The 15,964-nt window shown below is 34.5% G+C and overlaps 1 long non-coding RNA gene across 1 annotated transcript in view; it reads right to left on the bottom strand.

Annotated features, from left to right (window-relative positions):
- Positions 1-15,964, bottom strand: part of LOC121077540 — a 286,128-nt gene that overhangs the window by 189,858 nt on the left and 80,306 nt on the right. The window lies entirely within an intron of this gene.

Raw genomic sequence — 15,964 nt, 5'->3', positions numbered from 1 at the left:
ATATTTACCGAGCATCTCACATAGTTTATTTTTCCATGGGCTGCTCGTGTAAAGATTTGAGCAGGACTACCCACAGAAAAAATAAAATAAAATAATATAATATATATATATATATATATAACTGAAAAAAATAACTTGTTATTAACCTGTTATAACTTGTTAATAAGTTGTGATCTCACTTTCACATTACAGAGTCTAAAGCTGGACACTGAGAAAAGACCAGGCCCATATGATGAATGACTTAATCTCTGCAATTTGTCTAAATTTACAGATGGAAGATAGACTCAAGGAAAATTTAAGTCTTCTATAGGCAAGTGATAATAACTCTACATCATGCATCTTTGCCAAGACCAGCTGAAATCTGGGTAGTCCATTTATCTGGACCACAAAGAATTTAGCTGATTAGAAGCATACTGGATTCTTCCCCTTGTGACCTGCTTTATGAGTTTCCATCAGTGCTGAGCAAGAGCTTCTAAATTAAGAAGCAATCTTAATGCTGCCTTTCAACCTCTTATTAGTGTGCTAGATTTATTCCTACACAAAATCTTTTTTATTTTTAATATACGGTTTAGTACATGTTGCTATGAAAAGCTTTTAAAGAACCCAGTGAATCTCTTACAGCAGACTACTCAGCTTCAATCAGCTCATATTAAAACATGATTGTTGTAAGTACAAAATGAATTAATATGGTAAAGTTCTGTGTACTACATTAAGTTAAGAAATATTTGGCGTATGTGTATTTATAGTAGAAATACATGGTTATAAATTTGTTGCACAGTAAAACATCTACACATTCAGCACACCACAATTCTGTTGCATTTACGTAATGATTTGCAGTTTCTAGAAGTTGTTAGACATACTAAAAGCCAAAGTATGAATGGGATTACAATCTATCCTAAAATTTACTGCATTCAGTAAAGTAGTAGAGCACTCAAGCTTTGAAATCATGTACTGCGAAGGCTGTTTATTCTGCACATAAAGTGTTTCAGGATATTGTAGGGACAAAGATATAAGGCCTTCAGTGGAACAGACTGCTAAACAGCTCAAATATTAATTTATTAGCTTCCGAAGTCATGTTCAGAGTGCGTACAGAATGAAAGAAAATGAAGAAAATAAAGGATTGGTTAAAAAAAGAGCACAAGAGCTGGCACAAATAGTTGGCTGTTCTGCAGTGTAGGGTTTGAGTATTTTAAGGCTGTGAGCTACATGAATGGAAGATCAACGTGAACAAATGGATATATAAAGTAGATTTTTTTAATACTTATCATTAAGGCTGTTTCATTTCTTTACACTTATGTAGGTGAAAGAGAGTATAACCAAGTGGAAGAGCTTAATGACAAGAGATTGGAACAAGAAAAGCAGCTTTGTAAAAGATTAATTTCCCTTTATTGACATGCCTAAATATCGTGGATTTCCCCCATTCCCCATTTTAAGAAGACACATTCTTGCTTCTGCCTACTGGTTCTTCCATATATTCTGTGATTCATGAACAGACAAAGAACATAAGCCTTATATTCACACTAGTGCATCTCCCTCAAATATTTGAGTGTATAGGTCCTGAAAACCAAATATCCATTTCTAAAACATCTATGATAAAATTCTTCAAAAGGCAGCAATATTAAAATGTATCTCTTGAGGTGGAAACATGTTTCATATTTTTGACTTTTAACATTGCTCTAGCACCCTAACAGCTGGGTTGGGCTTATGTTATTTTTTCAGAGGTTACATAAAGGCTTGAACATTAACTGCAAGGTAGCACTACAAACTAGCAACCTTAATATGCTTTTAATTATTTAAACACTTCGTAGCAATACGCATTACAGGTAGAGAATGGTTTCTTCTACCCTGAAAACTCCTGTTGAAATATATACTCTATGTAAGGTCATTTGCTATGTGGGTGTTATGTTACTGAAAGCCGGAAGGTGAGAGAAAATGAAGAGGAAATAGAAGTGTGTTCTGTCCCACCTTATGTCCACTTAAAGAACACTAATCACACAAGCATACATAAACAACTCTCATTTATTAGAGACTAAAAGACAAAAGCAGAGAGGCAAGGGACTTGCCCAAAGGAACAGAATTCTTGATAACATTCGGCACTCAGATTATCTAGATACCTAGTCAGGCAACCTAAAACTCAAGTTCTGTGTTTTAGCCACAAGAACTTTCTACTCTCCGAATATTAATGATGATTAGTTCTAAATGAAGCATAGTATGCATTGGGTGAGTTTTCCATACCCTGCAGCTATGAACGCTAACAAGACAGCCAATTGATACCAAGAATGCTGCTGGCTTCTGTAATATGGGCATCTGTGTGTCAGGAACGGAACTGCCTGGCCAAAACATATTATGTAGTTCACTGAGAAAACCAAAACAAATCTTTGTTCAGACAAATGTCTGGTTGGAATCTGTGACCTGGTCTATAAACATCTTCAGACTTCTAAGAATCTAAATAATATTATAAAATTTTAGTGTTTTGCAACAACAATTCCATCCTTTAATAAAAAAACTACTTCACAACATTAATTGTATATCAGAGATGTACTTTCAAATTAATGATTCTATAATATATCTACTATGTAACTGATCTAACGAGCCTGCATATCATCCAGAAGCAGCAGCTGTATAGCTTAGAGATCTCCTGCCTCTGACAATAGAGATAAGATTTTCTTTTTAAATACTAAAAGTAATTCCTGTGCAGTCAATACCTTCTGGGCAACAGGAAAATTGTATGGCACCTCTTGCTTCTGTACATACACTACAGAAAATTCATGAGCTTAAATCCAGAACCTTTCAAACTGCAGGTATGAAGTGTATCTGGGACTACACACTGTGACTGTCTCCAGAACAGGGCCTTGAATCTCTTGCATTATGTGCACTGAAACTCCTGCCAGCTACAGGTGGTTTTTGCAACTATGCTATACTGCAAATTTCAAAATTCAACATATCAAGGCACTGACAATTTTATTTTTCTTCCAGAAAGTGGGCCAAGTTACAATATCAAGAAACAGTCTGTTCAATCACAGCATACTTCTATATGGCAAAGTATCAGAGGTAAAAAGATATTTTTTTTCCTACTAGAGAGGGTTTTTTTTCCCCCATCAACAGGAGACAATCTCCTGATACTAGAGAGAAATCAACTTCAAGGAGAAGACTGAAAGTGCCATCAAAAAACGGTTTGATGGGGGAGACTGTGCACCTATACTACTGACAAAAGCAGCACAGATGTACAGAGTGGTCATGTTCATGGAAATTCATCTGAAAGTAATACTGATTTGCCAGCATACTGTTCCATCTTAGAAGTATACAGGAGGAACAAAAATGTTTTTATGTATGCAACATGTTTACACAAGAACTGCCATAGTCTGTATCAAACACGTAATACACATTGATAAGGACTGACTGATTCCTGTGGATATCCTGTACAAACCATAGACAATCTGTTTACACACCTCCTGGAATACAGAAGTGATAATGAATTGCACTAAGAATATTGTATCATAATTGACAAATCAGACCTCTTCATCAAATATTTAGAAAATGCCATAAAAAAAAATCAAAGCAAAGTCTATGATTTACCTCTTTCAAAATGATATCGAGTTGTTATCATGGTGCATAGCAAGATATCTGGGGTAAAGAAATGAAATAAGGACCCCAAATTTCAAGATTTCCCAATGACTATCTCAAGAAATCCAAATAATAAACTATTTTCTAATGAGCTTTATGGATGATCTGCAGAGGAAAATTGTGTGAAAACTACATGCTCAGTTGTCCAGATCATTCTAAAATACATGTCAACTTTCACGGTAACAACAAAAAAGATATTCAATGAATATGGTTTCCTTAGCAACCACTACGTCATTCATATTAATGTTATTTACTGTACCCTATAACTAAGTAATACCAATTCACAAAGAGCATATATATTCCTCATTACAGAAGTTGTTAGATTTGAAAACTCAACAGTGTTGTTTTAATTTAAGTCCTCATTCCTATTTAGTTATTTTCTACAAAAAGAACTGACATTTCGTGCCACACTTAACCTCCTTTTTGTCTCTGAGTGCAGTTTTTTTCACAGTGACTATCAACTCAGTTCAAAGGCATGTGTGACATGAGTGAATCTTTTCCCATTCTGAAAACACTCTTCATGCAGGTGTGGTGCCCACTTTCTACTGAAAACATAGCTAATTTCAGGTAGACATCTGTTTATAACATTTCTTTACAAACTAATCTTAATAACACTAACATCCTTCTCACTCTTAGGTATGGTTCCAAGAAATCTGTAGTAACACCCCTGCTGAGCATTTTTTTCAAATATGGGCATCCAGTTCTTTGGAAAAGACCTTTTTGCCAATACCTTGTTGATATTAGAGAAAGTAAGAAGCAGTAATGACTTACCACCATTTCTCAGGCCCATCCAGAAGAGACTTATGTTTCCCCTTTGTGCCTTTAGACATCTTTTGCACAACTGCAAAATAATTAATTTCCTTCCCTACTCATTATTTACAATAATGAAGAAAAAAGACTTCTATGTTTCCATGAACATTCAAACAAAAATTTATAGAAAACAATACTAAGGATAAAGTACCACTAATGTTACTTATTCTTAAGCAATGTTATCAACTGTTTACAGCTCTACATTTGCAACAAGAAAGTTTGGAAAGTTTTGAATTCAGAAAAAAACATCCAGTGAAGTTTCACTTAAAAGAAACAAGTAATTCTCTCCCTCTGCCAGCCAGAATATTAGATCAAGCAATGTTTCTATCACTTCAAATGCCCCTTCCTTAAGGTACCAAAGCCACAATTCACAACACAGAGACATTTCTGCTTTACTTCTGATAATTACAGAAACAGACATGGGAAAACATGCAAAGGAAGAACTGAAGAACCCTTTTTCTGATTTCCAAAAGTAAAATATACATTAACATTCAGATGAAAGTTCAAGGGTTGAAATGAAGTTCTCAATTTTCCAAACACTTTTGCCCATCACTTCCTATCTTTAATTACATGTAATGTTTGAATGAAATGTAAAAATACAATGTAAGCAAGATGAGACCACAGTGATTATACAATTTATTACAAATGCATACACATATTCAGAATTCATGATCAGTATACCAATTCCATTAGTTATCAACAGAACATTGCTAGCGTAAGGGTAATCAACACTGAACCACAAAATGGGATAACAACATGTTAATCAGGTATTGTTACTGAACAATTGAAATCAGAATCAAGATGACACTAAGATCTAAAACCCATATACAGAACAATTAAACAAAACTGTAACTAATATAGTGGAGATTCTCTTACCATGGGTTATTTCAGATGCATGTGTGTTTTTTTTTTAAATAGGATTATAAACTAATTTTTTTTTTAATAGCACAGCTCTTCAAGCATTTTTTAAATTAAAAGTGTTGCTTTCTTAATTATTCAAGTTTTATTTATAACCAATACAAGATACTTGTGTGGTTACATCTGCTGCTTAGGTTCTCTTTACTACTGATAAAAATTGTTCTCCAAGCACTTTGAAAATATGAGTTTTAAAGAGAGAGGAGGAAATTAAAGTTTTCAACAGCAGATATGTAGGCGTTTGTTGAAACTGGGCCAAAACCCATGAGTTTTCTGATCAAAGAGGATAAAACTGAGTTTGGGGAAAGGAATTGTTGTTAATGAGACTAACATAAAGTGGTACATACAAGGAAAAATCAATAGCCCATGGCACTAGCACTTCAGACCAGAACAACTAGAGTGAAAATCAGCTCCCCTTTGCTAACGCTTCATTCTGATCACATGTGAAAAGTATTCACTTTTCCTGCTTTCCAGACCAGCTCCAGCACACCGAGCCATTTTATTCTTATAAAAAGGCAAATTGGAAACCAACTTTCCTCTACTTCATATATCAGCTAGATGTCCATAACAACCAAAACACAATACACTAAACAGACAATACAGATTTGGTGGCAGAAAACTCTAGACCAATAATGGCTGATGAAGTTTGCCTCACAAGAAAAGAAAGAATCATAGAATCAAGAGTACATTTTGCACAAGAGTAATTATTAGGATTAACTCATCATTAATAATACGATTATTAGGACAGGTAAGATTTCCTCATACATCCTCTCTTCCAAATGATTAGTACTCATGATTTCCTCCTTTTACTCTGTTTAAAAGAATATTCAAAATAACTGGAAATTAGATCTTAAGAACTTCTCAAAAAAAAAACCACACAAAGCAACAACAAAATTGTTTAACGTCTCTCTGCATCTGCATGTAACTAAATATTATATGAAATAAAATCCAAGTTTCTCTGATTTTATGAAATCTTGCTTAATAGTTTTCTATCAGCCCAAGATTACTTGCATGCTAGTTTTTGTTCTACAACAGTACTTCCTTCTCCCACCAAAATGCTGATTTCACATCTGACATAGTGCATTAAAAAATCAGTAAAAAACAGATTTAGAACTAGAAGGGGATCTGTTTAGTTCATCTTCCCATTGGGTTGCCTTTGCTGGTCCTTAACATATACATTTTTTTTGCTCCCCCCCTTTTTTTTCCCCCTTTCAATTCCAAAGCAGACCTATCTCACACCAATGAAAGACTCCTCCAACATGCAGTATGCTATTTTGTCTCTTCTGCTCAGCTTACGTTACAGGGCAGTACTGTCATATCTACGCTTTGAAAATACTCTCCAAAACTACAAAGACAGATAAAAGAAGAACTATGTACTTCATATTAGCATAAAATTTCAGGGAAGAGAATTAAAACAGAGAAGAAAAAAAAAGGTAAATCAATTGTGGGGGCTTTTGTTTTTTTGTTTTTAAGAGAATCTGGACATACTTGTTAAACATATCCTTCTCTTACCATCATGACACCTGCATTCCTACAAATCCTAATACCATAAAATTTGTTTCAAGGTACACTTCAATACAATTCTTAAGGAGATGATAGGAAAAGCAAAGAGAGGTAGAAAAGGTGTGAACTTAATGTTTATTACTTCTAATCCTAAATTAAATAGAAATACTGTTTTTAAATTGCCTGCGTGTTCTTATTTCCCCTTAAAAAATCTAAATACAAAACAAAAATAAATACACAGTTAAACTTGAAAGTTTATATGGAGGAAATGTTGATATCCCTTCTCTTTATGCAGACTGACTGAATAAATAAATTTAAAGATTAAATACACTAACTTATAAGCTTGGTATCTTAGTTTTTTGAAAAAGTTATTTTTTGGCTACTTTGGGGGCGAGAGACAAGTTTCGTTTTCCTAGGGAACCCCTATACTGTAAAAGCTCAGCACAGACGAATTAGCAGCAGTGCAAATAGTTTTCTCTATCAAACAATCCTAATATTGTGCGTTTACTTGTCTTTTCACCTATGTAGGGATTCAGAGTTGCACCACATGGATACCCTGGTAGCTCCTTCTTTTTCTGTGTTTAGCCTTGCGCTCCAAATACAAGTTAAAGGGGCAGATTTACGATTTCAAAAACAAGGTGCTTGAACACTAACAGCTTTGGTGGAACAGACCCAGAAGGCTTGCAATAATTCTGCACATGCTTTTATGAAGTTATTAGATATCCTTTCTTGAGAGGAATGCTTGACAAGGGACGTGGCATGTGTCTCCAGTCCCTTCAGGAATTTGACAGAAGGTTTGCTAGAAAGCATGGCAAAGGCAATATGAGTCCATTTATCAGCTGTGCAGTGTTCTTATCTCAAACAAGCAGTTCAGTGATCCTTTACTTACTATGACCACACCATGCCACTCTTGGGCATTTTTTAATAGAGAATTACAACATTACATAAGAATCAAAAGTTAACAGAATGCAATATTGACTTAAAGGTACAGAATTCACCTACAATACAAATAAAGATGACATATTAAACAGAATATCCATCCTTTAAGCTTAGCTCCAACATGGACTTACCATGAGCTTAAAATCACTTAGGTCACAAAAAAGACATGACCAAATACCAACAGCTTAGTGTCCTAAAGCATATAACAACCTTAAGAATTCACGCCCCAAATATAAATGAAAAATTAAGGCTTCAAAGCTTAAATGACTTCTGAATACCAAATTTATTCTATGCCTTGGTATGCGTCTTTCAACCCATGCAGATATTAGATAACAAGGTAACAGCAGATCAGGGTGTATGTATATGATACTATTTCAAGTGTTGCACTACAGATGCGCATGCTCCTTTTCAGTAGACACCATTTTCACTTATCCTGAAGCAGAGATACATGCGTGTGATCCTGTATAAACAACTACTGAAAATGCAAATCACCAAATCACCAAACCAAACAAACTTTTGGGAATGTAGAAACCTTAGCCAGAAACCAAGCTATATTCCCAGACTTGTATGAGGAGCATATTATTGTCTGCCATGCATTAACTGAATTACATTTATTGGAGCTATGCAATTTGATGCCTGTTGAACTGACCCTTCTCTGACTCATTTGCATTTTGTTAGTTAGAAGTAACCACTGGATCTCTGATTTGCTTCATCTATATCAGGATGTAATTAATATTGACCATTCATATGGAAAGAAACACAATAGGGCTTGGATGTGCTAGATTAATCAATCCTCTTTCTTGAAGTTCAACTGACTTGCCTAACTTGGAGGAAAATGAATTCACAAAACAGAATAATAAACAAATCAACACAACATAACCTTATTTTTAAGCATTAACTTCTTACAACTTTATGCATTATGGTAAATATTAATCTTGTTCTCTGATTTCTATTTTTATTTTTTTTAGGAAACAATTACATTCAGGCTCAAATTCTGCATAATTTTAAGCATGCGATAATTGGAGAAAAATAATTAAAGCAGAGTAGAGTCTCAGAAATACTGCATCAACCTCTTTAATGATAGCAAAATAGCTGAAAGATTTTGCAAGCTGTATCTGATTTGGTTTGAATTTATTGGCAGAATCTATCAGGCAAGAGACTAAATCACTTTAGAACATAGAATTAAAAGGTTGGGTTTTATTTAATATCCACATAATACTACTTTGAAAAGAAATCCTTTATTCTATTGCCACCAGAACAAGAGAAATGCTGATTTTTCTCTACCAGCTGTCAAGTGAAGTCCCTTTTCTTTTCTCTTATGTACATGGACTGTGTGAAATTTGGCAATTTCATTTCACAGGGTGTCTTTGGCATTAGTCACAGTGTAATGTAACTGGAACTACTGAAGTTCATCTGATTTCACACCTAACCCATACAGCCTCACAAATTACGCATTATTTCAATAAAAAAAATAATAAAAGAAACATAAATTGTCTAAGTTCTTCTGGAAACAAAACACGTATTCATTTGAGTTTTCTGATGAAACTTAGGCAAGCTTGCCAATGAACACAACATGTGCTTATTCTTTGTAATAAGATGTCTGCATAGAAAAACAAGATTTTTCATGTGTTTTGATACATTTTCTGGGTCAAGACTAATTTCTGAGAAAACATTGTATAATGCTGAAATTTTAAAAATCATACTTCGTGCACAGCTTCTGTCTCAATATCGTGGAAGAATAACATAAGACTTCCAATAGTGGAACAAGATTTTACATCCTTCAACTATGCACATATTTCTGTTTACCTTAATTTCTTCAACCAGGTGAAGAAAATCTTCACCCTGAAAAAAAAATTCTTTACCTATATCAATATATACTTATTTTTTAATGGAAGCTGGAGAAGAGAGGAACTTCACAGAAATAGAAAATAACCTTTTGGATAAACATCCAATGTCACTTTGAGACTTGCAGCTCTGCACATTTCACAAAAATAAATTTTATTTTTTCTCAATTTGGAATCAACTATTTAAACTGATATTGAAGCACATTGATGAACTTAATTAGACAGTCTACTTCCTGAAAATAATAGAAGCACATACGCTCATGCCCTAGGTGATAAACTCAGGCTTTATTATTATTGTATGATAATTTCCATGCTTTTTTTTTTTTTTTTTAAAGAAACTCTCCTTGGACTAAATAATTGGTAGTTGTTCATGCATGTTTTATTAGTGTTTAAAAAAATAGTTTCCCAACAAACGCTATCCAGTAGGAGAGACTACCTGAACTGCATTTTTTCTATGGCAGATTTCCCTAGTTGGCCAATTAATAACAAAGTATGGGTCTTCTTAAAGTCACTAGAAAAAAAAAAAAAGAAAAAAACAAAACATAACCTAAGAGAGACAGTTATGGTTCACTTTTCCTATCTTGAATAAACTCTGCTAATGTACACAAAAATGTCATTTAATATTTCTAGTACAAGATTCTAAGTCATCAAAACTGCAAAGATGACTACATTTCTGCACTTTGATTTTCCCCCATTCAACTAATACAGATCATTTAATTCAAAACAACAGCACAAAAGCTTTACACACCGTGCCTACTTGTAACTACATAAAAATATACTGCTCTATTTGTACAAAATTAACCAAAATTGACTGAGGAAGTTATAAACCAGCATGACATAAAATGTCTTCATAAGGTACTGATACAGTTCCTTCAACAACAAGAAGACTGTTGAGCAAACAAAGTTTCTACAGGAACAAAAGACAGCACCTGGCTCAACTTTTGTCACTGAAGTCATGTATTCTGCAATGTTAATTTCTGTAAATTTGCAGCTTTGCACTGACTTTTTTTGCACACAGGTGTAACAAAAATAATATCAACAAATCAATTTCAACAAGAACCTTTATAATTGACAAGTTAGACTTGTCACACCCAGAATAGCAAGATCGCACTCTAGCTACCCGAAACACAGGACTAAATTTTCAATTAATCCTTTGTTCTCCCAAGAGGTACTAAAAGAGAAAAGTAACATATTCAAATTTAAAGATGTAAAAAAGATATCATTAGGTTATAGCAAGCAAATGGATGGCAGACTGGCAAACTAAAACAGAAAAATCCACTGGTGGAATGACACTTGCACTGTCATAATTTCCTCCGCACTAACAATATATGATTGTTATAAATGAGAGTTTCAAGATGGCATGAATCGCAGAGTGGAAGAAAAAGCAATTTGTACAGAGTTTTCTGGATGTGCATGGTATAAGATATTGCCTGATCTAACACTGAAACTGGGGAAGAAGATATTTAGGAAGAATTCACACTATATATATATAAACAAAAGCTCTTTACCAAATGTTTTTTCTTCTGTCCTAACCCACTGCTTCCCATTCAAATGTCTGGGGGAAAAATAATAAAGATATACACAAAGGTTAAGTTAACAAGCTATTTTCAGAAACTCAACAAGCTAAAGCATGAGGAATGACTTAACAAGAGCTGAGAATAAGAAATTAATTGCCTGTTTGAATATGGAAGTGAATCGATCGCATCGAAATATGCAACTTTCTAAATAAGACTTCCCTATTTCTCAATTGTCATTCTTTCCTGTGCCATTTTATAGCAAAGTTCTTAAGTATGTTTGTTTGTTTTACAGTATGAAAATACATGGCTGCACTTTTCTCACTTGTGTATCATTGTGTAGTATCAATCTATGCTGTTCCCAGATTTTTAGCAACTGATTTTCTCCTGCGCAGTATAAAAGCTAGAAGGGTGAAAGGAGTGTTGGTAGGTTATTTTTTATTTCTTCAGTAACAGTAAAGAAACATAGAGGAAAATTATTAAAGAAAGCATCCCAGAAATAAATTAGTCTACATGAGGTTGACATTTTCATTAAGAAGAAAAAAAAAATAAAAAAATCACAGTTGTTATTCTTAGGAAAACAGTCCTTTCCAATGAATGTCACACCAGTACAATGAAGAACACACATTGTATGTTGCTAAAGACTGTTTCCTTGGCAATGCATGCCAAAATCATATATCAGAGAGATTACAATTATTACGAAGTGGTTTTTTTTTTTAAATAAATAAATCAAAAGTTCTGAAAAAGCAATAGTCTGTGACCACTCAAGCTTACTGTTATGCAAGCCACATAGTATTTCAGATACTATCTGAATATAGTATAGTAAAAAGTATAATAGTATCTGAATATCTATAGAAAACGGTTCAATATTATAATTACCTGGGAAAAGAATAGAAATGACAGCTGTAATAGTGTCCAAATCTGAACTGTGAGGTGATGCACAGTTTGAAAATAAAGTCACAAAAGTTTGTACTTAGTGCCTGAAAAACAATGCTGGCCTACAAATGCATGAAATAATGATAGAGAATAGGTGCTTGCTATATGCAGTTAACAATGCTGTGGGGCTCGTACCCCTTAGATTTTTAAAGGAGCTATGCCGTAACAGGATTAACTTTGATCTGGATGGTGTATTTCCCTAGTGTATGACTACTCACTAAAACCCATCTAAACCATGTCATTTGTGATAAGAGCAGCTATTGAACCATACTACCCTGAGAATACAATTCCTGTGTGTTAATCTAATGTATACTTCTTTCCATATGCAATCTGTATATTGTTAAGGCAACTCTTCTTCCAATGCAAAGTACTTAAAACAACAGCAACAAAAAACTTTTCCCAGCTGTGAGCCTATGTTGCAGTATATCACAATACTAAGATACACTTCTGTTTGCAGAAACATTAAATATCCACAAACAGTGCTCAAAGACCCTGTAGTACAGTAATCTAAAATTTTAGCACAAAACAGAATATTTAAAATTTCCAGATACAGAAAGCATCAAGTCCCAATTCCATGTTCTGAAACACGAAGAACGTGCATGATTGACATAGACAGGCACATCATCATGAAGGAATAGTGCATTTCATCTGATGATCTAAGTTTCTAATGACACTGAATGCCTTTTTAATCCTCTACTAAGGAAAAAAAAAAAAAAACTCCTTTGCATTTTTCTTTTTCCTTTAGAGGAATAATTCACCTATTAGTAAGTTTTTCTAGGGAAGGCTGAGTTTAAAAGAGTGACAAAAAATAAAAATTCCTGACCAGTTCTATTCACTGAAAAATTAAGACTGCTATCAAAAGAGTATGCTATGTATAGAAAGAAATCTTATGACTATCATAAGTCTCCACCTTAAAATCCCACTTACTAGAACCATTAAATCACAGTGTAAGGTCTTATCAAAATAAACTAAAACAAAGCAGTTTCCAGACCAAATCTTGTATGCTGTTCCTTGTAAAGTAAGAGAGGTTGGAAACCCAATTACGTTTTCATGACTAAGTGCAAAACTTGCATTTTGGATAGTGTTGTTCTCAATATTACACATGAGATCTTATAACTACTAAAAATCTTTTTTTTCTCTTAATAGTCCTGAGGAGACCGTAAATTTTCCTTATAGAGAGAAAAAAAAAGACAAAAAGAACGGTATTGCAACAAGTGTTGCACTCAGACTTTTTGATGATCAGCTGCCTGACATAAGCATGGTCTCAACTACGTTAGAACAGGACAAGATCTATTCCCTCCTGCTCAATGAATTGGCAAAGCATCACTCACACCCATTCTTAAGCAGAGGCACAAATAGTCAACCCTTTACAATGCATTGCATGGACATTAAGCAGTAACATAGTGCATAGTTATCTCAGCAAATGATTTTCAGGGAGAAAAAAAAATAGCTAGAGGCCAAGAGCACTTTTTAAGCTTTATTGAGCATGAATTGCTAGAAATCATTAGTTGCGAGAAGCTTCTGTAGCTGTAGTGGTTTTAATCAACTCTCAAATATTCTGTAGTTATATGCTTATAGCACAGGTTGTTTTGTTTATTTATTTGGATTTCAACTCTGTAACAGAAGTACCCATCTCAGAACTATTGTATTAATAGAACTAAAAATTATTACAGATCTGGAATATTACTTCACTTAAAAAGTAACTATAACTTCTTAAAGGAGTAATTCCAGTTTTATACAGCTATAATTTGTAACAGTTGTTCTGAGTCCACAGTAAAGGCACCTCAAGCACAATGACACAAACCTCCAAAAAAGGGAAGACAGTATATCCAGCTTCTCTACATTCTGTACATTTCTTCATAAAGCTTTTTGGTGACAGTATTCTACAAAATGTGGTTAGTATGGATTTGCTCCCTCTGAACATTCCAACTTGTAGCTGTTTATTTGAATCAGCATTCCTTTAACCCACTCCCTGGCCCTTCTCCACTACTGGCTGTGTAAAAAAAAGCTCTGTAAAAAGGCTCTGTAAGCTAAAGAAAGACTCTGGCAACTCACTAACAACAGAGTTGTTAGGCAAAAATCAAATTGTAAAGCAAAATCAATGTAACTCGATTAGTCCTTGATGCAAATTCAGAAGTCTAACCAATGATAGATTTGGCTGGCAGGATCTTTCTTTCTGGCAATGGTACACAGAAGCTTGAAGGAATACAGCTCAATATCCTGATCTTAACACAAGCTTTCTAGAGATGCTAACTTAAGAAACAAAACAACAACAACAACAACAACAAAACAAACAACAATAACAACAACAAAAAACCTTTAGGATTATGAAGAAAACAATTTTCACTGAAGTCACTGAGACAATCAACATGAGATCTTGAAGAACAGTGGCTTCTACCTAACATTTTTACAAACAGAACTCAGTAAAAAAAGCATGTTTTAAAAACGTTACTGTTGACATACAAATCCTCAGCTTCAGAATTCCCATGCAAGTAATGCAAACACCCTTATAATCATGCACACCAACCCCACTTCATAGCAAGTCAAGTGAATCTCTTTTCATATCTTCTGCATGCTACAGAGGAGGTGCCACCTCTAGGCAGTAAACAGGAACCAGTGAGGCCCCCTTCACAAGAGGAATGGATTTTGACAAATGATGACTGACAGCTATAGTTCTTCTCAAATCAATGAATGAGCTTTGTGGAGCTCCTTGGAAAAGAATAGTTGTTTAAGTGAAAAGATGACAGTCTCTTGTGTGAGGCTCCTTTTTCTATCATTTCATGATCCTTCTTATAGCTCCCTATATGACAAACCGAGATCAGGGATTTTTTTAATTACTGATCCTAAGAATGACTTCAGGAAAATAAAATCATGAAATTTAAATTTAGTTGACTCAGTAAATATGTGCTTTGGGGAAGTACCAGTCACTTTTCTATTTTTTTTTTCTCCAGGATAAATGCTAAATAGAGACTAAAAAAATAAAAATGATATAACAAGACTTTGCTTGGATAGCTTTCCCCTAAAGAAAAAGTCAAGGTCTCATAATCGCTGTAACTGGTTTTGATGTTGGGTTAAGTTAAGCAATAAAAATTGGAACAGAAAACATTGCATTTCAATAAATAATAAAAAAATAATCAGTACATGCCCTCCAGGAACACATCTCTGTTTACAGTTTGATCAATCAATCTTTCAAAAAAGTGCTTACTTATTTTTATCTTTAAAGCAAGCATTTTTATCTAATGAGATTAACAAAGCTGAAGCAGCACCTCAGCTGCAAAACACTGGCTATGTCAGATCTTCACCCATAAGAGAAAAGAAGCTGGTCCCAAGGCATTGCTACTGCCACCAATGAGAATGGTACAGACCCCCTTTTGAAATCTGTGTTGGACTTTATGTTTGAGACCGGCTTAGGGATAACAGAAGGGTAGGCAGAACACAAAGGAAGCAATCATGCTGACAAGGCTTAGGTGCAACAGGAAAACAGTGATCAGCCTATGGGGAAGTTGAAGGCAAAGATCAGCTTCCCTGATTCTGGGAGTCACTGCAGCAGCCACACACAAAATGCGCTGGCTGTGAGCCTTGGCCTCCACCAGGCCTTCTCCTCCCTTTTGCCAGGCTGCCGTCATTGGGCCAGAGGCATCTGCCACACTCAGATACTGAATGAAAAAAAAAAGTTATGGAGAATTTATTATTTTCTCTAGTGCCAAGTGGATGAATATTTTTATTTTCTAAAACTGTATTGCCAAAGGGCACATGAGGCAGCTGCACAAGGCAGGGTGCAACTGCATGCAATTAAAACAGTCATCTAAGAAATTCATGCACTTTTCAGTATTCGGATTGCATTTGGCATTTCTTTCCAGAAATCCTGATGCATGTGAG

The sequence above is a fragment of the Cygnus olor genome, chromosome 13 (genome assembly GCF_009769625.2).
Source record: "Cygnus olor isolate bCygOlo1 chromosome 13, bCygOlo1.pri.v2, whole genome shotgun sequence".
NCBI lineage: Eukaryota > Metazoa > Chordata > Aves > Anseriformes > Anatidae > Cygnus > Cygnus olor.
The sequence above is the reverse complement of the archived record's forward strand: the minus strand, read 5'-3'. Positions and strand labels throughout refer to the sequence as shown.